The sequence below is a fragment of the Homalodisca vitripennis genome, chromosome 1, assembly GCF_021130785.1.
Source record: "Homalodisca vitripennis isolate AUS2020 chromosome 1, UT_GWSS_2.1, whole genome shotgun sequence".
Taxonomy (NCBI): domain Eukaryota; kingdom Metazoa; phylum Arthropoda; class Insecta; order Hemiptera; family Cicadellidae; genus Homalodisca; species Homalodisca vitripennis.
Window position 1 is genome coordinate 175,158,149 of NC_060207.1, and position 12,666 is coordinate 175,170,814.

A 12,666-nucleotide genomic window follows, 5' to 3' on the forward strand; every position below is an offset into this window, starting at 1 on the left:
AATTTGTATAAATATATATACATTATGTGGAATAACAGTGGCGCATACAATTTCCCAATTCACTCAACATTCAGTCTTATAGGATCAGACATTCAATCATACACTTAACACAACCTTTCACAGTACGTTTTGGTTTTCCTCACTCCCACCAATGTGAATAGGAACTCGCTCACCAAGGAAAACCCCCACTAATCGGCATTTAACTTAACATTTAGCGCCGGGGGCTGAACTCTTTTCATCCCGTTTCGAAAGCTATTAATAAATACAGTGCCTATCTGTGAGAGGAAACTCTCATGAATATACGTTAAAAAGTTTACGCCCGGAGTTTCACGTTTGACAGTTGTCTCTGTCTCTTTTACCGTATTCATTTATTTCCGACGCATATTAATATATTTTTTAATACCGAATACTATGTTGTCAAGTACATTGTAGCAAGGGAGTGTAAACAGGAACTTCGTGAAAGCTGGTTTCAAGACACTCTAAAATACATTTATAATTATACTTACTGCGATTTTTAACCTTGAATAGTCAGAATATTTCAGTTTGTATAGTTTCTTTGAAATTTATCTTTTAGAACAGGTATGAATATATTTCCGTAATAAGCAACGAGAAGAGTTTGATTTGGCAACCATTTTACAAATACAACATGCCTGAAATATTTTGTAATTTTCGTGTGTTTGTTCCGAGTCAAACTTTGATTTGAATATATTGCAAGAAACTATTCGAGACTTTTCTGCTGCATCAATAAATCGGCTTTATATTTATAGTAAATTGCTGATAAATGATCCTTGAGGAACACTATATGTTGGTTACACTGGTAAATAAGAATTATTTGCTATTTTCAATACCTACATATGTTGTTAACTATTTATAGTACTAGCTAGTTTAATATAAGAGCTCTTATTTAACACTCTCTTGATGTTTGAAGCAAAATAATCTTATATTCAACAAATTAAACTATTTTGGTAACGGCAAAATACACATTTAAACGTTTTTTAAAGTCTCCATGGTTTCCATAGTCAGGTCAACGAGACATTCGATTGCGTCTGTTTGGAGACATGCTTAAACTATATAGGTTCTTGGTCAGAAATTATGTTTTAAACAAACTCAGGAAGATGTTCTTGTAGTTTTTCAAATATTTTGCTTAAAGTTTGAAAGATTTATGTAAAATGAAATTATTATCAACTGTGTCTGTGTGTGAGAAACTATTTTATAAAACCGAATCGCCAAATAGAAATATTTATGTATCAGTGAACATTGGGTTTCCAATATTTAATAACCCTCCTTACCAATGCTCTTTGTTATACACCTGAGGTATTAAATAATCTTATTAACGGATGCTTATAAGCCTACTCACTTTGATCTGTAGCAATAATAATCCTGTTCTGCACATATTACGATAAATTCTGTTTCACCTCAGGGAAACTGTCTTAGTTAACGAAACAGTTAATTAATTAACTTTAATTTATTAAATACATTACATGTTTTAAACGACAAGGCTAATAGTCACAAGTTTATTCAACTTGACAACAATTTTATAAACACATGTAATAAAAGTTAATTCATTTGATTAGTTATTTTAATAAAAATCATGACAATTTTAGTTTAGCCTGCAGTTGATTAGATTTCAAATTGCTATGATTTAATACAAACGTTGCTAGGGGATATAATATTCTTTAATAGGAGCATTTAGATGACAGGTTGCTTCAATTAAAAAAATGACAAGGAGTAACAAATTATTAATACAATATTGTACAATATTAATATTGTACAAATGACGTTGCGAAATGCCTATGTAATTAAGAATTATCTCTCATACTTGATGTGAGAAATTTCCTGTTTCTGTCAAGATCCCTTAAGTAGGGATGAACTTCTACTGACCATCCTTCTTGAATGCTGGAATAATACAGATTTTAAATGTTAGAGTTCCAGGTGAAGAGACTAAAAGAGTCATATAGAATTTATTCTGGAGCAGCAAAAATCTGGGTTTCTTACAATTTAAAGGAATGACCGACGTTTCCAACGATCCCACTTTGTTCTTTTAATACCCGAATTTCTGAACATAAGAAACGCAATACTTTACATTGGAAAGTAAAAAAATAAACATAAACGAATTTTTCAAAACACGTTAATTATGTTTACTAACAAATCGGCTCCATCAAAAGATGTAGTTATGTGTACTAAACTTGTCTGCGACAATGAGCTCATTACATAAATGTCCGTGAGCACAAATTATTTTCTAAATTTTCGTCTAATTAAACAACAAAATTGTTAAAGAAAATTCTAAAACATTTTATTAAGAAGCAATACTGTTTTCATTTAAAGAAATAAATACATACATATATATATATATATATATATATATATATATATATATATATATATATATATTCTAATTTTGGTTGATATGTTTTTATTTAGTTAAATTAAGTAAATATTTATAGTAAAAATGATTCGCTAAATGTCTTGCTAAGCATTAATTTTTAGAATTTAACCCCCAAATTTGCATAATTCTTCTGAGGATCACGCAAGGCTTTTTATGAATATTAATTTAATAGGTTTCTCAGAATACTTTGAATTCGGAAAAGAAGACGAATTGAAACAATCCAATTTTAACTTAACTGAAACTTGCTGCCGAAGTTCACGAACGAGGGTTACACATTTGTTTACATTTAAATTTAAGAAAATATTACCCCGAACCTTACCCATCCAGAATATCATGTTACTGCAGCACAAAGATCCTTTAAGAACTAAGTGCAATTTCTCAGTATTTTTTTCCTAAGAGAAAAAATATACTATTTGTAAACAGATTCCTTGGATTCATTAATTATATTTTTTTTCTTCTTTCATTAACTCTATTGTGTGTAATATATCTTTTATGTTTCTGTTTTATATCTAATAATGGTTAATTAAATTATTTCATTCGCTAACTTGTAAACACAATTTTAAACTTTTACATACACTAACTTAAAGTCCAAGGAGTTATTCTATAGTTTTATACAGTTTTATTTTTGAACTTAATAATATTAAGGAAATGCGCTAAACTATAATTTATTCCTAAGTGGAATATATAGGATATAATGAAGTGAATTTATATAATATAGCAGAGTACTAATATATAGTACTAACTTTACATTATTGTGCTTTTATCTGTTTCAATTTTATCCAAAAATTAATTTTTAGATTAAATAACACACGTAATTTATAAACTACTAAACAACATTATTTTAATTTTAATATAAATGTATTAGTAAGCAGCCCAGATACTCTAAAATGTCAAATAGAATTATATTAGTTTAGTTAACAATTGCTTTGTAGCTCTCATTAACTCTCCTACTAGAATAGCCAATAGCCCAAGATCTTGCACTGACTATATTTTCATTAGAAATAGACACATTACGTTTCATCATTTACGTTTGACCTTGGTTTAATGGACAACTTTTTATTAGGATTAAGTTTGTAAATTTAATTAAAACTGTCAATGAATGATGATCCTGGGTTACTGAAAATTGCTGTAAGCTTTTAATCAGTTAAATCTAAATTAATATTGTTGATTTGAGCGTGGTATACTCAAAAAATTATGTAAATAGTTGTTATGATAGTTTTATGACATTGTTACCAATATTTTTAATAAAAGTAGGTAAGACTATTGATTATACTAATAATTTATTTAAAGCCAAGAAAATGAGTCCTTGATAACTTGATACTTGTTGCATGAAAATAAAAAAGAAAGACACTTTACACAGTATCTAAAAGCAGACCGTATGACAATATTTTTTATGATTATTATTTTATTATAACATTTTTGTAAAGTCTTAAAACTTTAAAGAGACGATACCAAATATGAACATTTTAGAAAAATAATATAATAGTGATTCTTCTATAAAAAGGAAAGTAATAAACGAAATAACTGGTTCTGTAAATAATAAAAGCATACCAAAGGTCTAGTTGGTGACTCGCACTTCGTGCAGTGGCTGGAATACTCAACGACTACCTTATCAGTATGCCAAATTCTAAAACTAACGTCCCTTTCCTACAGCCGTCACTTCCTCGCATTCGTTCTATATTATTCACATTACTGTACCTAAACACAAACGAAGAGTAAAAAATATGGAAAATAAACAAGAGCTGGTTTTGATCAGTTCAGTGCTTGTTTAGTAAAAAGTAGTACTGAATCAATAACTCCAGTTTTTTAGTATACAAAGAGTATTACTTTGTAGTAAATTTAAGTTTTACCAAAGGCATTTTTTCGTCTACATTGAAAATCAGTTCTATCAGTCCTATTCATAAAAGGGCATTCGATTAAGTTTAGCATACCACAAGTAAAATAAAATAATCTATCCAAACATTGTATTATTTAAGAAATTTATGTGAAACCTTAGGTGCACCTTTAAAACGCTAATAGAAGAATGTCAACATGTACGAACATGTCAAAACTATATGATGTATTATTTTTTGTAAGCTGAGAAGGGAAACTCCTTTCCATTATTCAAAACCTTAACAATACGGACTTTTCGACAAATTTTAGTTTTTTAAAGTTCCAAGTCTATTTCACAAGTGGCAATACAGAAAATAATTTCATATACCATACAAGGAGATGTTCTGCCGGCAATTAGAACACAAAGTGAAAAAATCCATTTTAGTCACTCCTATAATTACCTTACACATATAAATTTATTCACCTTCCTTATAATATAAGGCAAATTAATACATTAAATTTATTTTTTAAAGTTAAAAATGGTCTGGTGACTCCAGATCCTAACTTATCCACTCACTTAAAACACTGGTAAAGCTATTAATTTTTCACACTGTTTTAGTTAACGGTCCTGCCTGAAAAATCCTTTAATGTCGAACATTTACAAAACCTACATAAACATTTGCAGATCGAGTACAAGACTTACAAATCAAAAGTAGTATTGAAACAAGAAAACTGTATACTTTATTTTACAAATCAACGCCTAAGACAGGTCCAGATCGTCAGCTGTTTTATACAAACTATATAAGTAATGCATACAATATAATGGATAAGAGACCTAATGACATGTATTTAGTTATTATTGAAATAATTTCACTGACGTTATTCTAGTGAAAGAAATCTAATTATAGAGCATATTATAAATCTGCTTATTACTGTTTTACAAGTCTTTATTTCAAGATTTAATCATGTGGTTACCCACAAATAGAACTGCCAGTATTGAAATCATAAATTTATGTAGCCAAGCCATGATAGAAAATCAACCTGACGCTACCTCATATCTACCTACGTCACAGTTGTAATATTATTTCACCTCGCTCCACTTTCTATCTAACTGATATGTTTACACATATGTATTGGATCGAGGGAATTTACTATAATGACATGTGAGCATAGATTAATACGATCCTATATTGGTACTGACTGATTTACGTATATAATAAAGGTCTTAAATCTATACTACGTTTTCGTAAATCAATTATGTGCCACTGTATTATATTATCAACTCTCCGTTTACGTATTACATGTCGCGGTAATATTTCCTACTACATTCTATACCAATTTGATGTTATTAATTCTTTCATCAAAACGCATATAAATAAAAGTGTGCTTTAGTTAACCAAAATTATCTGTTTAGCTTATCCATACGGCTTAAATAAGAATCCTATAGTACTTTTCTCAAATTCAAACTTAAAAATTGTGAATAAAATTTTCAGAATCATAAATAAAAATTAATAGTTCGTCGATATCAATCATGATATACATGATTGATATGATGATATATCTTTCAAATAACTAGTAATTAAATTTTTTATATATTGTATATTTTCCAGTGTCACTTAAAGCTCTGTCTCCAAGATCTTGTGCAAAAAATAATGTTTTAAATCTAGAGCGACTAAAGAGGGGGTTAATATGGGCAGGATTTAAACTATAAACCAGTCCTCTAGTATTTAATGCTCTTGCAGCGTAATTCTAATTGAGCTGACTATCGGGTATGCATTCGTGATGACCATATCCACTGCAACATCAGCCCCAAGTGGGCCTTAGTCTTAAGCACCTCTCTACATTTGTACATGGAGTACATAGAGTCCTTGGTGTGGCATTCCTTCTCTCGTCACTAAAAATCCTATTGTTGTGCACATATAGCTGCATTAGATGGGCCAATGTTTTAAACTGTACGATATCAATTCATAATATTTCATTTCATTTCTTGTTCATTCTGTCATGTATCAATCTTTAAACAACGTTGATTATTTATCCATGATGATATCTATGAAATTCAATAAGTGCTCCATTATCAGAAGGTGAGCTTGCATAAAACCAATTATTTCTCAAAGATTTGTGATATGGGTTGTATATTTTACCTTTTATTTCATATGTAATATTATATTGCCTACAATGCCGTATTCCTTTTATATTAATATGTACTATACAACTGTTGGATCCAATCCCTTGTTTCAAGTCCCATGTAAAAGTCTATTCCTGAATTAGACTAAACATAGGATTGTGTATTGATAAAAAATAAAGATAACTATTTTTTCCATACTTTGCCTTAAGGTTTCACATGAGTTCAGGTTAATCCAAAAGGTTTTACGTTTATGGTCACGATCTATTTTTATGGTCAAAAATGTTTTTAATTTTTTACTATAGGGTAAACTTACCATATTCGAAAAATATATTGCTTGACACTAATAGCTTCATATCGGTCATTTACCATATTAAATCAATTTTATCGTACAGAGGAAGTTTATTGTAAACAAAAGTATATAGTGCACCTTGACTTCGATTATGAAGATCCAGTTCCTTTGTTGCAATGTATAGGTGTACGTCATTCGTGTTCCGTAACAGGCTTCGCCGGGGTTGCATCGAATTAGGTTGCATGTGTCATTATAACACAAACAAGGCTAAATTTTCATATGATTATACTCAGTTTGTCTGCAAATGTATTTACTCTGCAAATTTCTCGTTACCATCATAGTTGCCATAATAGATGTTTTAAGTTTGCTTAAAACTCGGACAAATCATATGGAGTGCTATGCTCCCTCATCGAACTCGAATTTGCTTATATAGAAATGTAGCTTTGTGCTAATTTCAAGTTTACAGGTCATTTTTTCTTGAGGTATCGTACTGATAGGCAAATAGACATACATACAGACATAAACGAAATTTTTCTGCCCTCGAGTGAAAAGCTTCTACGAGTATAAAGCTCCGCCAACAATATTAGGTATTATTATGCTTATTTATTATCCTCTATAGTATTAATTATTTCCTTATTTTCATCTACTTATTTTAATATTAATGGTACACGACGATTACTCAAAATACTACTAAGCCTCAACTACAACCTCTGTCAGCATCCATATATCGACAATGAAATGTATAACAACTGTTTGTCTCTAGTCTGGGTCAGATTTACTGTCGATAAAAGAGCCAAAGGCGAGTTTGTTGAGCCATTGAGGCACCTCAGATCTCCATAATGAGTTTTTCTCGTAAGAAACCTTAAGGTTATTATTAAATCTCTAGACCATACACTTTGTCAGCATCTATATATCGTTAAAAACATTAAACTACTTGAGTAGCCTAGGTTATATTTAATGCTGGCACAAGACACAAGGACAGGTGTTGGGCCATTAAGGCGTCTCAGACAATTAACCCGCCATAATGAGACATTCTCGTAAAAAAGCTTATATTTATTATTAAATCTCTGACCATACACTTTTTTTAGCATCCAAATATCATCAATGAAATGTATACTGACCCCAATTGTCTAGCATGGGTCAGTTTTACTGCCGCGTAAGAGACAAGGACAAGTGTGTTGAGCCATTAAGGTGTCAGTGACAATTAAAGCGCCATAATGAGACTTTCTCGTAACCAAGCCTTGAGAGATTAAATCCCTAAAACATAAACTTCGTTAGCATCCATAGATCGTCACCAACATGTCTAATGACCCCAATTGTCTAGCGTGGGTCATATTTACTGCCGACACAAGAGACAAGGGCGAGTGTGTGGAACCATTAAGGCATGTCAGGCAATTAACCCTCCATAATGAGACTTTTTCGTAGCCAAGCCTTCAGTTATTATTAAATCTCTGGACGTACATTTTAAATAGCGCGGCAAATATTTTATACTGGTCTTATTATGCGCAGTTGAGTTTCTTATCTAAAATTTAAACACTTCAACAAATAATAGTGCAATGTAAACTTTTATAATTTTGTTTTTAATTTTACATAATGAGGTTTTCGACCTCAACTAGGGTGTCATAACCTCACAAATTTAACTTTATACCTAAATCAGTAGTAATTTTAAAAGGTTCTTAAACCAAAATTACTATTACATTAGAAATTATGTGTGTGACATTGATCACATCGTAGTAAGGAAGATTTAATAACTGGTCCAGCTGTCAATGGTCTCCTTTTTCGCCTACATCAGAGGGTTACGCCATATATATCGAAGAATATAAATATATTTGGTCTAAATGCATCCCATGATTGATAAATGCTTTGGTCAACTTAAAAAAATTAAAAAAAAACTTATTGTGTCCGCTAGTCTCTCAAGATTGGCCAAGACGCTAATTGGTTGTAATCTTCAGTCATGGATCTCCCTTAATCTAGGAAGGCTTTAAGTTTCGTTTTTAGAAAGTTCAAGTCCTCAGTGACAGTCTTACTGTATCTGCAAAGGTTAAAGTACTCTGGACTATCTAGTAAAATATAAATAATATCAGATCTGACACATTAGATAATTTCGAGTTTTTAGTTTAGTTCTTAGATTTACGTAGTTCACTTCGCGTCGAAACATTGCTAACATAATTACACTCTTGACAAGATTTCAGCCGTACTGTAATGAGCCGTCTCTAGTAAAAATATGTTAAGCCGAAATATTTCATAACATATTAGTACAGAAAAACAGTAACATACCATTAAACAGGTTCAGTTTACCATCTCCTGGATGGAGATCTTTCTCCACGGCGAGACCGAAATATTTCAATAAAGTAATTGTATAAATAATATTTGGATGCGGTGTTAGTTGGAAAGTTTAGAAATGTATCTTGAGTTTCTTTATCATTTACTTTATACTAAATGTTTATCACCGCTTATTTCGTAAAAAATACAAACAAAGGTAATTATAGAATAATCATAAATATTTAAATAAATGTAGATGTATAAAATATAGAATAAAGCATAACCGATTAAATTAAATTTAGTTTCATTGTTTATTACATTATAACAGGTTGTTTGAAATTAAAATATACGATATTGTGAACGTAATAATGTTTTACCACATTGTAACAAAAAAAATATTCCGGTCCTCTTCTCTGGTTTACTTCATCTCGCCAGTTCAGTGTTCATACTAAGTTATAATGTTGTTAATTTTACTACACAAATAACAAGTACATTTGAAATATTGTAGTTCATAAATATCTAGACATTTTTTATAAATTTACATCCAAAACTCAATGCCTAAATCACTTTGTTAAAGCTGTATAAATATGCCTGAACATAAGAAAACCGCTCTTAAATATTTAATAACTTTTTTATTTTTATTTTATTTATTTAATAAATATTTTTAATACACAAATTTAATCTAATTAAATTAAAAGCTTATGTAATATGTTGAGAGAACATATCCTTTGGGAAGAAAGGACATGCTATATAGGCTAGGAGATGCTCCTCAAAGGTCACATTGTTAATGAACCAAGATTGCAGCAGGCCATATCATTGTAAAGCTCCCTACCGTATGAGTCTATCTCCTCCGTACAGATGACTTTTGACCTTTCTAGAATCCATTGTGTACCGTACTACTTTTACCTGCCTGGCCTAGCTTTTCTGGTACTTTTTTTAAAGCGTGTTTTGCTTAAAATGTGTTGTTTAAAATTTATAAATGTATCAAAATGTATATTTACATTTTTATGTGCCAGAGAATGCATTTGTATTTAATTTAAAACACCATAATTGTGTCATTATAAATATAATTACATATGAAGAATAAATGTAAACTTTATGTATTCCGCCTTTGTTGGCCTAGATCGAACCGAAAGTGCGTTATTAGTTATGGAAGTTAGTGTGTACAACACTGATGGTATGACGACTCTAAAGGTTGGTGTGTTAATATACTTTTAACTATTTAAACACGTAGAAGCAAACCATTGAAAGATATAAATAGCGCTATAGCATATTTATGTATAGACTTTTCTAAAAATGTAGGCTTAGTTTAGTTGCAGTTAGTTAGAAGCCGTGTTCGCAAACATATTCACATACTATTTTGCAATTGTTTTCAAATTTTTGTTTTGATTTGTAAAAAGCCAAATTTTTCAAGCGAAATGTATGTAGATAAAAGGGCACGTTCACCCCTTTTTAGTTGGCTTTATTCTCTAAACACACGTACGAACTGAACGCTAACCTTTTGTTGCGCCGTCCTTTGAAATCAACCACCACTTCAATGATGGTTTTATATAAATTCGAGTCGAGTGAATATTGAATAGACGACGTTTAGAACAAATTAAAACTCCTATCTAACGGTTGATTTTCTTCTTTATAGTTAGGAAAGTGTATAAGGATTGCCTCCGAACCTATCAATCAGATATTAGAGGCAACGTTGCACTGCATTATTGGCCTCAAGCTTACAACTCGATTGTGAATTTATTTCAATATATCCATTTCTTCGTGAAATTTATTATTCTGAGATTACTCTCAACCTGTATAGATGTAATATGCATCCACCATAGTTGAGTAAAAGTTTTTTTAAGGAATTTAGGCTTTTTATACCAAGGTTCCAAGTAATACCCAGTTGTGCTGTGGAACAAAAGAAAACCTTAAGTAATATGTGTTGTATGTACATGAGAGATATTTGAGGACCACAATCATACGGTTTAATGCCAAAAGATTTATAAACTATCCCTAATGAAAGTTTACGAAAATCATAACGTTATTTAAGATCTAAACCTTTTAATATCTATGAATTTCACGAATTATAAATATATTAATTTATTCTGGAGTAGTTAGACGTATATCCTTTATTTTCCTTCCAAAGGTTCTACCATATACAAATACGAATAGATGAGTACAATAATAGATTACAAAGGATAATAGGATTTCCCACATTTGCCACCGTCATACGTTACAAAATGTATAATACAAAGACCAGGGGATTGAAATAGATTTCAGATTAGGTTTCGGGTCACATCTGTTTAGCTGAAAACAAATACTCTTTTCTCTCAACAGAGAAGCCGAAATGTTTCAAGACTGTGACTTTAAAAGCAAAAAGCTTTAAACTGAAAACGTAAATGAGTGTTGATAGATGGCCACGTGCTTAAGTATAAGATCTAAATATAAGTAGCCATAACACAAGTAAACCTAAGTATATCTATGGAAGAAAAATCTTATTTACGCATACTAATAGTCGGATAACTAACTAAAGACACCAAAATATTTAAGTATTTGCACTGGTTTTCACTTCTGATATAATATTTCCTTTTTATCATTAAATTGTACACTTGAAGATATTCAATGGTTGTTACGCATTACCAAACTCAAATCTGCCAAATTATTAAGGAACATACTTTCAACTGAAATAAGGTTTCAGTGAATATTTCATGTGTGATTGTTACAATATTTTACGTTTATGGCGTATAATTAAAAATGTAACTTAAAAATAATAAATACTCAACAGAGATTAAAAAATATTCTGTATTGAGACCAATTTTCTCGCGCAAGCAAGTCAGTCTTGCTAACAAAAACAGTCTTCAGTGATGAGAGACAATCCTGGGATTATTATAATCCTCTATTCCGTCATGATTTTGTTTAATCAACACTTCACATTCATTTTATCAAATATTTTGCATAAATTAATTTATTTTTAGAGGTATTTAATAGGAACATATATTTTTTCTTCCACTGTACTATTTGTATATGTTAGGTTTAAAAGCTAATTAAAATAATTATTACATTGAATTTTTCAACATTTAAGTTATTTCTACAAAAGTATTGCCAAGCAAATAATTTTCAGTGATTTTTAAATTTTAACCATCGTAAAAATGTATGCCATATAGCGAGCAATTGCATAAATAAAGAAGACTCTTTAATCATATTATATCAAATTCACGAAATGTGTATGTATATAGTATGCTACAATGTAATTATAACAAGTAAACTCCTATTGTTGTTAGGTTTATGTTATATCATCAATTCCAGGAGGTGTAAGTTTATATTAGATTACAATAGTTTTTATTTTTTAATGAAGACCGTAAATTTAAATTTTATAAATGTTTCATCTAGAGGAAATGTAGTGGCGGATCCCACGGTAAATAATTAGTCTTGTGGAAAGGTGTCTTCTTCCGGTCGTGTAGAGACGAGGTTGCAACCATTTCACAGATTTGCCTATATTCGTAACAAAAAAAAACATTCCTTACGGCTGTGTACATAAAAATATGTTTTTCATTATCCTTCTGGCCAACAATTTTCCGTACAGTCCAAATTTGAACATGTTTCTTTGAACATGTTCAAAACTCTATTGAATTCCATACAAATTTCCATTTATATACATTAATGTTCAAGACATTCATCAAATTAAGTATTTTATTTAGTGAATGGTCGTCAAGTGAAAAGAAAGTTTTGCCAGAAGTTTCCTCATCAACATTTTTATAACTCTTCTCTGTAGAATTTTGAATTCTGTTTTAGTCCCAGGATTTATTTATT